The sequence below is a fragment of the Pseudorasbora parva genome, chromosome 8 (assembly GCF_024679245.1).
Source record: "Pseudorasbora parva isolate DD20220531a chromosome 8, ASM2467924v1, whole genome shotgun sequence".
Taxonomy (NCBI): domain Eukaryota; kingdom Metazoa; phylum Chordata; class Actinopteri; order Cypriniformes; family Gobionidae; genus Pseudorasbora; species Pseudorasbora parva.
The window spans coordinates 41241653-41255795 of NC_090179.1; the positions used below are offsets into that span (position 1 = coordinate 41241653).

Sequence of the window (14143 nt, forward strand, 5' to 3'; positions counted from 1 at the left end):
GTATGGACTGTATTTAGTGGCCTGTCAACATTTGTGTGTCTTTACTCGCAGTTTATGAGGACATGATTCGGTTTATGGACTATTGTATGCGACTAAACCTTAGCAGTAGCAAGCAAAACGGTTTTGCACGTCAGACTAGTGTAACGTTATACAGAACAACAATGGAGTAACCGTTAGCGCATTTGAATGACGAAGCTCGCGATCGTGTCGTTTACTGATGTTTACTCACGCGACGGTAGCCGACAGCACAGACATTTGAAGCAGTTTTACTCACCGGCTGCTTCCAAAGCAGGACCGAACCTTTAACGCTGGGACCGCTCCGTCAAAAACACACTTCTTTGGTATGATTTGGTGAAGTCCTGTGACAAAAGTGACTTGCTGTGCTGAAGCGTTGAAGTCGCTTGATGTCACAGATAGGAATAAAGTGAGTGGGGAGTGTATGGGCGTGCATTTCCTCTCTCGCTCTAGTCACGTGCGCGCACCCTACCGGGAGAAGAGCCCGTACGGCCCATACAAGGACCTTCCGCTCTGTTCACGTCAAGCCAACCCATACTCGAAAAAAACTCTCCGAAACTTGTGAGAAACCAGCAGGAGTATTATTAACACAGAAATACTCCATCAAACGTCCAACATTAGTTTTTGAAACTTTGTCTATGTTTAGGATGGGAATCCAAGTCTTTAACAGTGTAAAAAGCTCAGTATGCATGAAACAGCATTTCACCCCCCCTTTAAAGGATCTGTAGGACCAACACAAAATTAGGAAGGTGATAATGTTATGCCTGATTGGTGTATATTCAAGGACTAATTCAACGAAAAAATGACACCCTGCTTCACCCTGCTCTTTTATTTTCTCCATGCAACACAAAATATTTGGAGGGATAGTCCTGAAGTTTGGAGGTATATCTGTCACACTTCAAAAAGGGCAGGAAAAACATCCAGATTAGGCATGAAAGAATTTTAATTTTCAGGTCAACTGTTCTTTTTAAGACACAAAAATGTCTGCCCAGAGCCTCAACAGCCTCAAAACCACTCACCAGAACAACTTCACCTTTGTCCCGCCACACTGTGCTGTAATCACCATGCAGTCATGCAGCCGAAGTCACGTGACCCGCAGGAACGCCCCCTGCCCTGCAGATAATAAAATGTGTGCAATCATGGTTGTGGGAGAAGATCACCCTGTCCCATGCCAACATATCATCATAACAGTTTGCCTGAGCGTTTACATGACATGTTCTGGCTGGTTTGCATTCATAGCGACAGACTCCTTTGATGTATATTGGAGAGAAGGAGAAGAAGGAGATGAGATGGAGTCTGCTGGGGATCTTCACTAATGATCTCCAGTATGCTCCGGCCAATCCCTTTCATCTGGTCGGTATTACCGAGGATGACTCTTTGTTGTTTCGGATCGAGCCTAGCAGGACTGTAATAAATATTTCTTTTTCTTCTTAAGCCCTAATTGAACTGAGGTACGGCCGGTACGCGTCCTCTACTCCATGCTCATGTACCAGAGAGGGAAAGAGTGAAAATCAGCTCATACTAAACCAACATGCCTGGTATTTATGAGGGATTTAAACCGGAATCTTGTATATTGAAGCTACATGTTCAGCAGTTGTTGCTTCCTAATATAAGAATCCTACGGGTTCAATCCAAGGTTTCTGGAACATCCGAGTCAATCCAGGGACCACCTAATATAATTTTTTTTATGTTTTTTCTCTTGATATTCGTTGTATAATGTTAAAGGGATGGTTCCGTGGTTTTTTCTAGGCTTGATTGTGTTTATGGGGCGCAGTATAACGTGTCTTAATACTTCTTTTTTTTTTTTTTACGGCGTTTTTTTCTTATATTCTCCCTTTATTCCCCACCGCTGTCTCCACTGTCCTTTGAACGGCTCGTCTGCTTCCTGCTTCTATGAAGCCCATCCCTCTGAAAAATGCAATGGTCTTAGATCGGTTAGATGGCCAAATGTAGTTTCCTGTATTTTTATTGGCTAAAGTGCCAAGCACAGGTTGTCTGTCATTCATAGTTAGGGTATGCTAAGTGTTGAATTTTGGCACTTTACACACGAATTATTTATATGTTTCAATCCACCTATTTTTATGCACATTACTTGTGGAACAAAAACTTATGCATTTAAATGAAGGGGTTAAATTTGTTATCCAATATAAAATACATGCGCATAAACTACGACAGAAACACAACTACCGAATAAATCCCTCAATGCGCAACAAAATCTTGTGACTATGCCTTTTACAGTGGATGTGATTGGATAAAACAAGCCGGCCATCACATCACAGCATCTTAAATGTTGGTTTGATCCTCCTGAAATGCCTGATCCAAAGTCTGTCATCAGAATGATTTGGTTTAATTCCCTCCCAGAAGTGTCTCACATGATTGCATTCCCCAACGCAAGTTGCACGCTCTGAGACGCAAGACATTTATGATGGAGGGAAAAAAGAGCCACAGTTTCTTCCCTGATCGCTTCAACTTCTGTTTTATTACAGATTTTTTGCACCAATTTCCCAGGAAGTGTTGATATTTTTCTCTTGAACTCATGGGATGGAAACGCTGCTTTATTCACAAATATTGTATGTAATATTCCAATTTTGCACATAAGTTAAATTTGCAACGTTGAATGGAAACAGCTAATGGTAACTCAAATCTAGTATTTATTAGCATTAGGAATCATAATTTTCATCTGCTAGTTGAAAACTTGTTAAAAATAAAATGTCTTAGGATTAGGATTATCTTGATTAAACAAGACATATAAATCATAAAAACCAAGCATGCACTTGCGGTCACATGAGAGGTGCAGTATTTCTCATCTGTCATGTTTTACAATCAGACAAAAATGTGATTCCCAAGTCACATCATGTTTCTGTGTACCTTTATGCAAAGCCGTGCCATTGTTTTCAGTGTTATGAATATGTATTGCCTTTGAGTGTGATTCCAAAGAGCTGTGAGCAGATTTGCAGTGTTTCCTTGCAGCTGGCGTGTCGATGATTTTAAATGAAAATCCCAGTTAGGCTGCTAGCTTTAGCATTCGGCTTAAGTCTCTCTCTTGGGTCATTGTTGAAATATTGTGGATTCATGAACAGTAGCTGGAGAACGGGTTGAGATGTAAAACAGCTTCTCTGTGGGAACAGTGATGTTTTTTTGTCTCTGACAGGGATGCTTTATTGAATTCCTCTGTGGCTGACTTCAGAAAGGCTAATGCAAACATGACAGACGGGCACGGTAAAGTCCCTGGCTGTAATTGAAAGCGACATGTGTCGCCTCAGTTTGAAGGAGAACATTGTGTTTGCTTGTCCTGTTTTATCGTGGTTTGCTGGAATTAGGAGTGGTTTTCTGCATTAGCTGATCTGTTTGGTTTGTTAAGGTCTAGTGATTAAGAAAGATAATTTTACATAATGATTTAAGGTTTCAGCAAAAAATACAACACAGATTATTTATTATAGGATGTTTTGAAAGCCCTTATTTGACAGTATGCTGTTTTTGTATGTCTCTTTAAATGCAAATGAGCTACTTCTCTCAGCCCCCTTTTCAGAATATGGTGGAGCCTTTACAGCTTGCGCTAGTTTACGACAACAGCTGGAGTGTGGAGAACCTCACACAGCAGGTATAATTAATAAAGATGGATAAATACCAATTGTTTGAACTTCATTTTCAGAACATGTAAGCACAGCATGCTATATTTTGTAAATGTACACACATTTTTGTGAACGTGCTGGTTAGGAAGCTATACAGTAGTGTTATTAGTCAAGACAATCCGAGACCAAGACCAATGTCTGTTGAGACCAAGACTTTGAGGGGTTGAGACCAAGACCATAGCAGTACTGCTTAAATGTATAAATTCAATAAAATAGAATTATTTGTTAGCCTGACGTGGTCATACTCAATTCTAGTCAGAATATGAGTCTGATGCTCCATTGTGCTGGGATTATGGGGCGTGTTTCAACCGAACCAAGAAAGACCTCAATTGGATAGACCAACAACCAATCAGAGCAACGAAGAGACGCATTGTCAAATGTCAACAGAGCTAAACTGCACTGTGTTGCCAAGTCTGCGTTTTTTCCGCGGGTTGTTTTCTATGTCCGCGGGTTGAAGTGACTATTATGTGATATATAGACCCATGAGTGCAAATTTTAGCAGCAACCTTGCCAAAATAACACACATTTTCCCCCCCAAACACCATTTTCCCCCCGGAGAACCCCCCCGAGAAACTATTAGGGCTGGTAGTAGGCGCGTTTTGTTGTAAAAACTTGGCAACCCTGTCTGCACGCGCGCTGAAATCAGGCTGGAATACACAATCTTTGCCAGTGTTGTAAAATAATTTAATGATACACAGAGTACTTACCCAACATGATCATCATTTCTGAGAGAAATTGTGAAGGTGAATGCAGATACAAACAAGCTCTCCGTTTAGGATTCAAACAAATATAACCCAAGCCCCTTTGATGACGTGCATGATTACGTTACTGTTGATCATCTGTCCGTCATCGGCTAAAGCCCGCCCTGAGGATTTCATTGGTCCGAACAGTTTCTGTTTGGGGATAATTACTCCTCTATGGAGCGAGGCCAGACCGAACTGCCCGACCTAAAAAATTTCTGGGCGGGGCTTAGCTCGGCTGGGATCCAGGCTAATTATTTGTAACATTATAAATGCCTTTATTGGTACTTGTGATCAATTTTGGAATAAAAATATGAATTACTTTTGAACAGTAGTGTAGGTATGTATGAAATATTGATTTCCCAAATGAGTTTATAAAGTGTTGTCATGGATGACAATCAGTAATATCAGAAATATTCCATGACTGACCAATCAGAATGAAGTATTCCAGAGAGATGTTGTTATAGTTATATAAATTGTGTCAGATGCTGTGTTATTTATGGTCTCCAGCATGCTAATCACTTCACAGTTTTGATGCGATCAATCATTATCAGAATGTCTCCTTCAGCGATGGGACTTTCTGTCTCACACATGGGATCGGGGTCACAGAGGTCAGTTCCAATTCTAATATTATAAAATTATTATTTCACATACAGTATATCCCAACATTACCATATTAGAATGGCCCGAGGATCTGAAGCATCATGAATACTTAACTCCTTTATAATTGATCACCAAATCCCATAAGAAACCATTTTATATGAGACGATGCAGCTGATATTTTATCATGCGGTCGGTCTGGCATTCCCTGTGTTCACCCGAAAACCGTTCCTGTTCCTCCTCACAGCGCTGAGGAGACTGTCATGTCACGTCTGTCTCTGTCCTCAGAAAAACAACGCTGACTCGTCTCGTTAAAGCTGATGTGTTTTCTCCATGTTAAACATCGAAACATATTACACGCATGATAGCATGTGAAACGGAGTATTTGGACATTTAAGGGCAGGACTTGATTTTAGGATTTGATTTAATTGTTTTAATTGTGCTTGGTCATTCATCCCCGGCTAAAAATGTTGATTTTGAACAAAATAAAAATAAGAAATACATGATTATTAAATGTCATGAATGCATATTGAATGAGTAATCCACTGTTTTCTCGAGGCATGAGGGAAGAGGCATGTTCTAATTCATAGAGGGAAACAAGACTCATTTCTACTTTTAACATTATTTATTCTTCAGGCATTTCTCTTTAAAGCTACACTGTGTGATATTTTCCCCCATCTAGTGGTGTAAAGGTATATGACCATCCAGTGAATATTACCCTGCGTCCCAATTCGCATACTATCCATCCTAAATAGTATTCGAAAATAGAATTAGTATGTCCCAAATCGTAGTATGTTGAAAAGAGTATTCCAAAGATTCCCGGATGGTTTACTATTTCCGGTCCGAATTCACAGTATGGATCGATGAGCACTCTAACGGCTGATATTGCCCACAACCCATTGCGAATTGGACGAGGATTCTATTAGAACTACAAACGCGGATAAAAAGCGTTAAAAAACTACAAACATGACAGATGTGCGAGTTCGACGGTTAAGTAGAGAAGTTTAGATAAAGGGGTTTGAGTGACCCTATCAATATTTTACCTGACAAAAATATATTTATTCAGTGTTGTCCATATTATATTTCACCTGCAGCAGCATTGTGAACTTTTGTAATGACATGTTTGGCCATTAACTTTTAAATGCATCATTATATTTAAACTGCAAACACATGAGGAGAGTCTCTGCATTAAAGATCCACAAATGGCAGATCAACGAGCGTCTTCATTTCTCTCCGATACAGTAGGAGATTAATCTACATGTGGAGGATTTGAACTGTGACGAATCTGACGATGATTGACAGGGCAGATAAACGGTGACGGGATGCACGTAACTAAGCGACAGAGTCCGTTAAAGATGGCGAAGTAGTCCTGAAGCTTGCATACTTTTCTGCTACATACTCAAAAGTATATACTTTTTCTTCACAAAAAGAGTACATACTTTTAGGACGTAGTATAAGTAGGCGAATTGGGACGCAGCATTAGTTTCTGTTCCTCTCAATTCTGTTTTCGTTTGAACTCCTACGGTGGCCGATTTAGTCCAAGATTAACATGGCAATCCCCCTCTTCACATTCGACACGGTGCCATCGAGTGTTAAAACGCGAAAGGCGAAGCTTGAATTTACGGCAGGGCTCCAGACTAACTTTTTGCCTTGGTTGCACCAGTGCGCCTAACTTTTTTATTTAGGTGCACCAGCCCAAAATTTAGGTGCACCCAAAAATTTCCCCGGCTCGCATAATGCCAATTTCAAGGTCACCTTTTTATCACGTTCCATATAAATTAATATATATTTTGTAAATCACAACATAATATATGCTGTAACACAGGAATTAAAATCAAGGAAAACAATGCTTTGAACATCAGCCTACTATTTTAAACTACAGTTTTAACAAAGCATTATAAATTAATAAAAAAATACTAATAATAATAAACAATGAAATACAACTCATAATAAATAAAAATACAGATTTTTTTTATTTCCTCTGCCTGCTATATTATATCACGCTTTGATTGTCATAATTATGTGGCAATGTTACTATAGGTTGAGGTAGTTTTTTATATTTCTTAATAAAATTGGGCTAACTGGAACAAATGTTATAATGAAATTATGAATTATTACAGGGAGATCACCACAGGAATGTTTTTTCAAAGAGCCAGAAAGTAACATTGAAGCAGGCACAACAAATGAACAACAAAGCGGTTCAGTTAGGACAGTAGATATATCAGCAAATATCGTTCGCAAAGAGATTATATTTGGAATATAATGTAGCAATGCACAATCACAGTAGTGACGCCGACTGGGTTAACGTTAAGCGTTACCGTAGTGAGGGAAATGTTGCTGCGAGATCTGCCAGTCTCTGATCCAGTCTTCAAAAGGATTATAACAAACAGCAAACGTCAACAGTACATACGACGATTTTGTTTTGGTAGTTTTTTTGACGATGTGAGTATAGGGCTCTTTTACTTACGTTAACGGTAACGTTAGATTTTGTTTTTAATTAGCTTAAAACATCTATTCCTAGATGTTGATTCTCGCGCTGCCTGAGCTGACACTGACTCTGCTCTGCTGACAGGCGGTTGTCATGACAATGAAGAAGTTTAGGCTCGCTCTCTCTCTCACACACACGCTTTCGCTCTTACACACACACGTGCGCTCACACACACACACACACACAGTAAAATGGGCTCACAAACCGCCGCGTTTAGTTTGCGGATACTGTTTAACTACCTGGTCGCAATTTCAAATCACTCGCAGGCCGCACGCAGCACTGAGCAGGAATATCAGGAGTCTGGACCACAGCCAATCAGAGGCAAAGACCCGCCCCATCTCTGTCTCTGATTGGTTTAGACCACGACATGATCCAACCATGAGTGTGTGTTCCGTCAAAGGAAAAAAAACGCTTCGTTCGTGGAGGCAGCTGAGCTGAGCAGATGCAAGGACGTTGCCTAGGACCTAGGAAAAATTTTAGGCGCACCCTTACAAATTTTAGGCGCATGTTCGACCAAATTAGGCGCACTCTAGAGCCCTGTACGGGTATGTCCCTCTTTGGCTAATGTACTTTCAAGATGGAGGGCCAACATGGTGACCGGCAATCGAACCCCTCACCAGTATGTATTTTCAATGGCATATTATAAACTTATGAGAATACTTTATTACTTGAAAGAAGTAAATATACATTAATGAGCACATATATTTTTAAAAGAACTAAGTGTTTTTAGCTAAAAATAAACTAAAAAAGTTACACAGTGTAGCTTTAAAAGCAATAAGTATCAGCTGTGTGCAAAGTCAAGCACATGTGGATTTTGATCATTGAAAATGGGTCAGATTCAACAATTGAGCTCCCCATATCTATGGGATTGAACCACATTAGGGGCCTTGAAAATCTGATCAGATATCCAGATATCTATACTGAGACATCTTTAGGATTTTTTGACTGACAGGCATGCAAACTTTGGAAAAACAATATTCATGACAGGTTCTATGCAATTGTGTTGATAGAAAAAAAAAACTATATATTTATAGTAAACAAATATAGTATAAATATACTACTTGATTTTCAGATGCATTTGGTGCTGCATGTTTTTCATCTGAATCACAATGATGTGAAATAACACTAACATTAGAGATATAAGGCCACGACTATGAAAACAGTCTGAAATGGGAATATAGAGTCGCAATTACAAGATATCTCTGTTGTGAGATATAAAGTCACATTATGATATATAGTCAAAATGATGGGAAATAAAATGACAAATGTGAGATATATAGTCACATTATGAAATATAGTCAAAATTATGGGAAATAAAATGACAAATTTGAGACAAATGCTAAAAAAACTATGAGAAATAGTCGCAATTGGGAAATATAATATTAAAATTAGGAGAGAATGTCACAATTGCTTTTTTCCTGTGATTTGGAAATAGGCTTTCAACTGTACACAATGATACGTTTGTGAAGTTTTTACATTGTAGTTTCAACATTATTTGTTGTTCAGATATTCCTCTTTAAAAGAAGAAGGTATCCGCTGTTTTTAAAGTGACTCACGTTTGTGTTTTGGCCACTGGAACTGTGTACAGTTGACCACTTTACTCATAGAGCCACATTAAGATCTCCACGTGTCTGGGATTCAACCATATCGGGCCTTTAAAATCCAGAAAGGTGCATTCAAAACCAAAATCTTTAGCATCTTTAATACTTTTTGAGTTACAGGCATGCAAACTTAGGGCAAAAAAATACAAGAAGTGCTTTTCCCCTTTCGTGAACTAGACTCAGTTTTACCTCTTGGCTCCAAATTTCAGATGAAAATGTTAATTTTGACCCCCTCTACAAAATCACTGTTTAGGTTTGTCTTTCTTCATTCTTTAAAAAATAAATAAATAATAATATTATAAATATTAAATATGTAAAATATATATTACATTAGTATTTTTTATTTTAAATTTAGATTTTTTAAATGTTTGTTTTCAAATAGTTATGGAATTAAAACTTTTATTACATTTTTAAGTTACATTTATTTAAATTTTATATTAATTATGCTATTAATCATTTGTATTAGTTTTTTGTCTTTTAATAATTATTACGTGCTTATTTATATTTATTACAAAAATTATATTTAATATTATTATAGATTTTTGAATTTTTTTGTGTGGGGTTTGTGTGAGGTTGGGCAGGATGAAGTGTTGGTTTTAAAGATTTAATGAAAGGGTGAAACTCCTTATTGATTGGATGTCGTGTTTTTTGTTGTTGTTGTTTTTTGTTTTATTTTAATTTTTAATTTTTGATGGTTTTGTAGTTTTTTGAATGATATTGAAATGTAATATGGTAAAGGATAAAAATAAAGATGTGTAAACCTCTCTCTCTCTCTCTCTGTTTCTCTCTCTCTCTCTGTTTCTCTCTCTCACTCTGTTTCTCTCTCTCTGTTTCTCTCTCTCTCTGTTTCTCTCTCTCTCTCTGTTTCTCTCTCTCTCTCTGTTTCTCTCTCTCACTCTGTTTCTCTCTCTCTCTGTTTCTCTCTCTCTCTGTTTCTCTCTCTCACTCTGTTTCTCTCTCTCTGTTTCTCTCTCTCTCTGTTTCTCTCTCTCTGTTTCTCTCTCTCTCTCTCTCTCTCTCTCTCTCTCTCTCTCTCTCTCTCTCTCTCTCTCTCTCTCTCTCTCTCTCTCTCTCTCTCTCTCTCTCTCTCTCTCTCTCTCTCTCTCTCACACACACACACACACACACTGTGTTTTGTTTGGGAGGAAATCTCCAGCTGTGGAGTTTGTCCAGATTAGGGGTCATAACCTTGGCTGGCGTTGTTAGTCACTTTATATGCCGTCAGACTAGCCGCAATGTTGTGCTTCTTATTTTAGACAGTTTAATCACAACTGTCTAGACGGGCTGTTGGTCTTCTGAGCTGCACACAGTCCAGTTGATCTGTCTCAGGCACTCGCTCGCCCCCTCCACAGCGCTCTATCGCAGGGTTATATCAGTCTCTGCACCGGTCTCAATCTGGCCCCGGGCGTATGCAAAGCAGCTCGCAGATCACATGATCAGAGCGATGGAGCAGTCTCCCAAACACTGTGGCCACTGCCTGGTGTCCCAGAATACCTACACAAGGTGTGTGTGTGAGTGAGTGTGTGTGTAGAAAATGAATTCGGCTAGGGTCGTCATCATTGACGTCTGTGTCTCTCTCCTCCTACAGCTCTGGTGCTATGACAACAACTCTGCTGCCTTCCCACCAATCACACCTCTATCTTCACTGAGACACAAGCGTGCTGTTCTGTCCAAATATTTAAGATTTAACCTCTTCAGTTGGGTATTGTTGTGGCATATGATAGAGATCTTTATTGTGTGTGTGTGTGTGTGTGTGTGTGTGTGTAGATGCCGACACTAGGATGTAATGTGAGGTCATGATGGGTGCATATTACAAAACCTTTTTAGGGCAAGAAACATGCCTAGGACATATTTTTACCACAAAACCAAAAAAATCTACATTTTGCACAACGAAATATATAGATTTATGGCATTGTGACATTATTTTAATGACAGTTAACCATATATTTCCCATATTCTAATGCAATTCTCATAACTTTTATATCACAGCAAAAATTATGTTTATTAAGTCTATTAATCTATTGACAATTACAGAAAATCCTCAAAAATATAATGATGATAGCAATGAAAATATGAAGATAATATAAGAAAATAATATCATCATGCTTTAAAAAAAATTTAATTCATATTTAAAAATGTTTTATTATTAAATGCGGCCTAGACATAATTTATTTATTTATTTGCGACGCACTTTATTTTGCAGACTTTTCTTTCAGCAGGAGAAGTTACCCGTAGGTGGGCGGAGCTCTGTGGTAAAGGTGCGAGAAGTGGGCGGGGCCAGTGCTTGTGAGAGGCGGGCTTGAATTCTTGTGTAAATTTGGTGCTCTCCGCAGGGTCATACCAGAGCCGTTCAGACAGACCAAAAGGAGCAGAACCACACACATTCCTGCTCCCAATCTCACAGTGATTCCGAGACAGAAGGAAAGGGGGAAGGGGAAGGAGGTAAAGAGAGTGTGGGAGAGGGGAGGAGAAGATTGGTGAGAGAAGAGGGGGGGATCGTTGAACGGACACAGCCCCCTTCACAAGCTGCTTCAGTTCCCGTCCACTCACGTGGGAGTCAGTATGTTGTGGAGTTTGAGAAGGAATGTGGACGCCGCTGCAGGAGACATGAGATTTTAGAAAGGACGTGTGTCATCGGGGTCACAGGATCGCCCCTCTCCCGGGGAAGGTAAGCGTTTGTGCGGTTGTCGAGGTGTGGAGGCAGTCTTTGGGTGTGTGCTGATGCGTTTTCAAGCAGTTTCGCAGCTTCAGAGAGTCTCAGTATCTGTTGAGAGGCAGAGAAAGCAGATCAAAAGGATTTCCCACATCTGAACAGCGCTGTCTGTTCATCTGACTCTGTCTGTCTCTGTTTGACTTGCACTGAACACTCAAAGAAGCTTATTGACATGGTAAACAAGGGTTTGCATTAGCAAAACATTAATAACCATTACATGTTTACATGTTGGTTCTTATACACTGAACACATGTCTTTGACTTCTGTAGATGTGCAAAGTATATTCACCTTTTGTAGGTTTAGCCTTCTGCTTTAGGTTTGTAGCTGGTATATCCCTAGTCAAATTATTCCTGGTGGAATGTCAGACAGAATTTGTGGCCAATCCTAAAAAAATTCAAAGAATTGCATAAGAGATAAAGCTAAAATCAATTTCTCCATGGTTTTTTCCTTCTTATTCTTGAGTCAGGATCCTCCAGAGTCATATTAGGGATTTATTTATTAGTTATTTGTAATTTAGTGTTTAGTATTTTTTGTTACACTTTATTTTACAGTGTCCTTGTTTTATATGTTACATGATGTACTTACTATAGTAATAACAGTCAATTAATACTAACTTATAGTAAGTACATGTTGTTAATTAATATTACTCAGGACTTAAATATATAATTGCATTGTAATAATGAATCCTTAATCTAAAGTGTAACCCACTTTATTTAAGGTGACATTTTACAGGTACGGTTACATTGTCCTTACTCAAATACATGCTAGGTAATATTAATGAACTACATTCACTTTACTATAGGGTTAATAGACTGTTATTACTATAGTAAGTAAACTGTAAAAAATTATTGTTGGTTTTTGTTGGTTTAACTTAATAAAGTAAGTAACCTGGTTGCCTTAAAATTTTGAGTTTATTGAAATTAAATATTTGAGTTGATACAATGAAGGACATTTGTTAAATAAATTGAAACGCAAAATATTATTGTATCTGAACCACATAAAAAATGTGATAAATCATGAAAATAGCACTATTTGGCATGTTTCACTGCGTCATCAGAAATAAAACACACAATTACCCAATATGCTTTTAACAATATTTTAATAAAGGTTGTCGAATCTCCAAAATTTTCATTGTATTAACTCAAAATTTTAATTTCAATGAACGCCAAATTTTAAGGCAACCAGGTAACTTTTTTTCTCAATATTTTTTTACAGTGCACATCATGTAACATATGTAACAAGGGCACTGTAAAATAAAGTGTTACCTTTTCTGCAAGCAAATTTAATTGCAAAATATTTAACATAAACTACTTTTTAAATTCCATATCCAGTAATTGGGAACAACTGGAAAATCTGTTGAATCCCGTTGGTCAATCTGTAATCTTTATGTACAGGTATTTTTATTGGAATAATGTCTTTCTACTCGAGTTAAACCCTTGAAAGATTTGCCCTTAATGTCTTGTGATGCTCTACAGCTACATGGACATTTGATCCCATTGGAAACCTAATAGTCCTAATATGTGTTCTTAAGATCTACTTGTTGTTAAATCCTGCGTTGGAATTCCCATTAGGATCAGATCACGGCTGAAATTCCTGCTGGATTTGTTTGACTTGGGATATGAGTTTGTATGCGTGTTATTATTATTTGGATTGGAACTTTGACATTTTATTTTAGCACTAGTAACACTGCTTGTCTTTATAATGCGCCGTTTCTTATCGCCCGAATCTAAACTGTTGCATATCAATTGACACATCCTGAAAGAGCAAAGATTATTTAAGAGATTGTTATTGTCTTCCACCTGCGGTCTTAAATGCTAATTGAACTGGTAGTAAATGACGGAACATCAACACGCAAACGCAGCCTTTCTGCGGGTGTCAGACGCTGTAAATAGTGCGTGCGTGCGTCGTTAGAATGACAAAGCCCCTGTGCTGCTGCTATTGTGTCGCCGTGTGAGGAAGATGATGAATTGCAAATGTGCGAGTCGGTCAGAGTCAAGGAGAATCCCCTCTGAGCGTGTCCTGGTGTGAAGGACTTTAGACGGGCTGAATTCATTCTCTGTGAATGGCCTGAGAAAAGGAAAGGCAGAAAGACAGGAGGAATCTCTCATCTGCTGGTATACAGATGGAAATGAATCAGCCATCCGCAGTCAGGCAGGACAGGAGGTCAGCGCTGGTGGACGCAGCTGGGAAGTCTTGCATCATACCGGGAACACATATGGAGCGTGAGTTCATGTGAATAATATAAAAAATATTTATGAGTCACAAACAAGGGCCAAAGTGAACTCGATCTTTAACAGGTGGAGACAAAACATCCCTTTTAGCCAATTCTTGATGTCAAACATTTCATATTTAAA

General features: G+C 38.5%; 1 protein-coding gene across 3 annotated transcripts in view; it reads left to right on the forward strand.

Annotated features, from left to right (window-relative positions):
* tiam1b (TIAM Rac1 associated GEF 1b) overlaps positions 1–14143 on the forward strand; it is a 114276-nt gene that overhangs the window by 14748 nt on the left and 85385 nt on the right. The window contains exon 1 of one of the 3 annotated variants that reach the window (XM_067451293.1): positions 11583–11744. The exons of the other annotated variants lie outside the window; for them this stretch is intronic. The gene's annotated coding sequence lies outside the window, so the exon portion shown is untranslated. Of the gene's footprint in view, positions 1–11582; positions 11745–14143 lie in introns of those variants that run through there. 3 annotated transcript variants of the gene reach the window in all.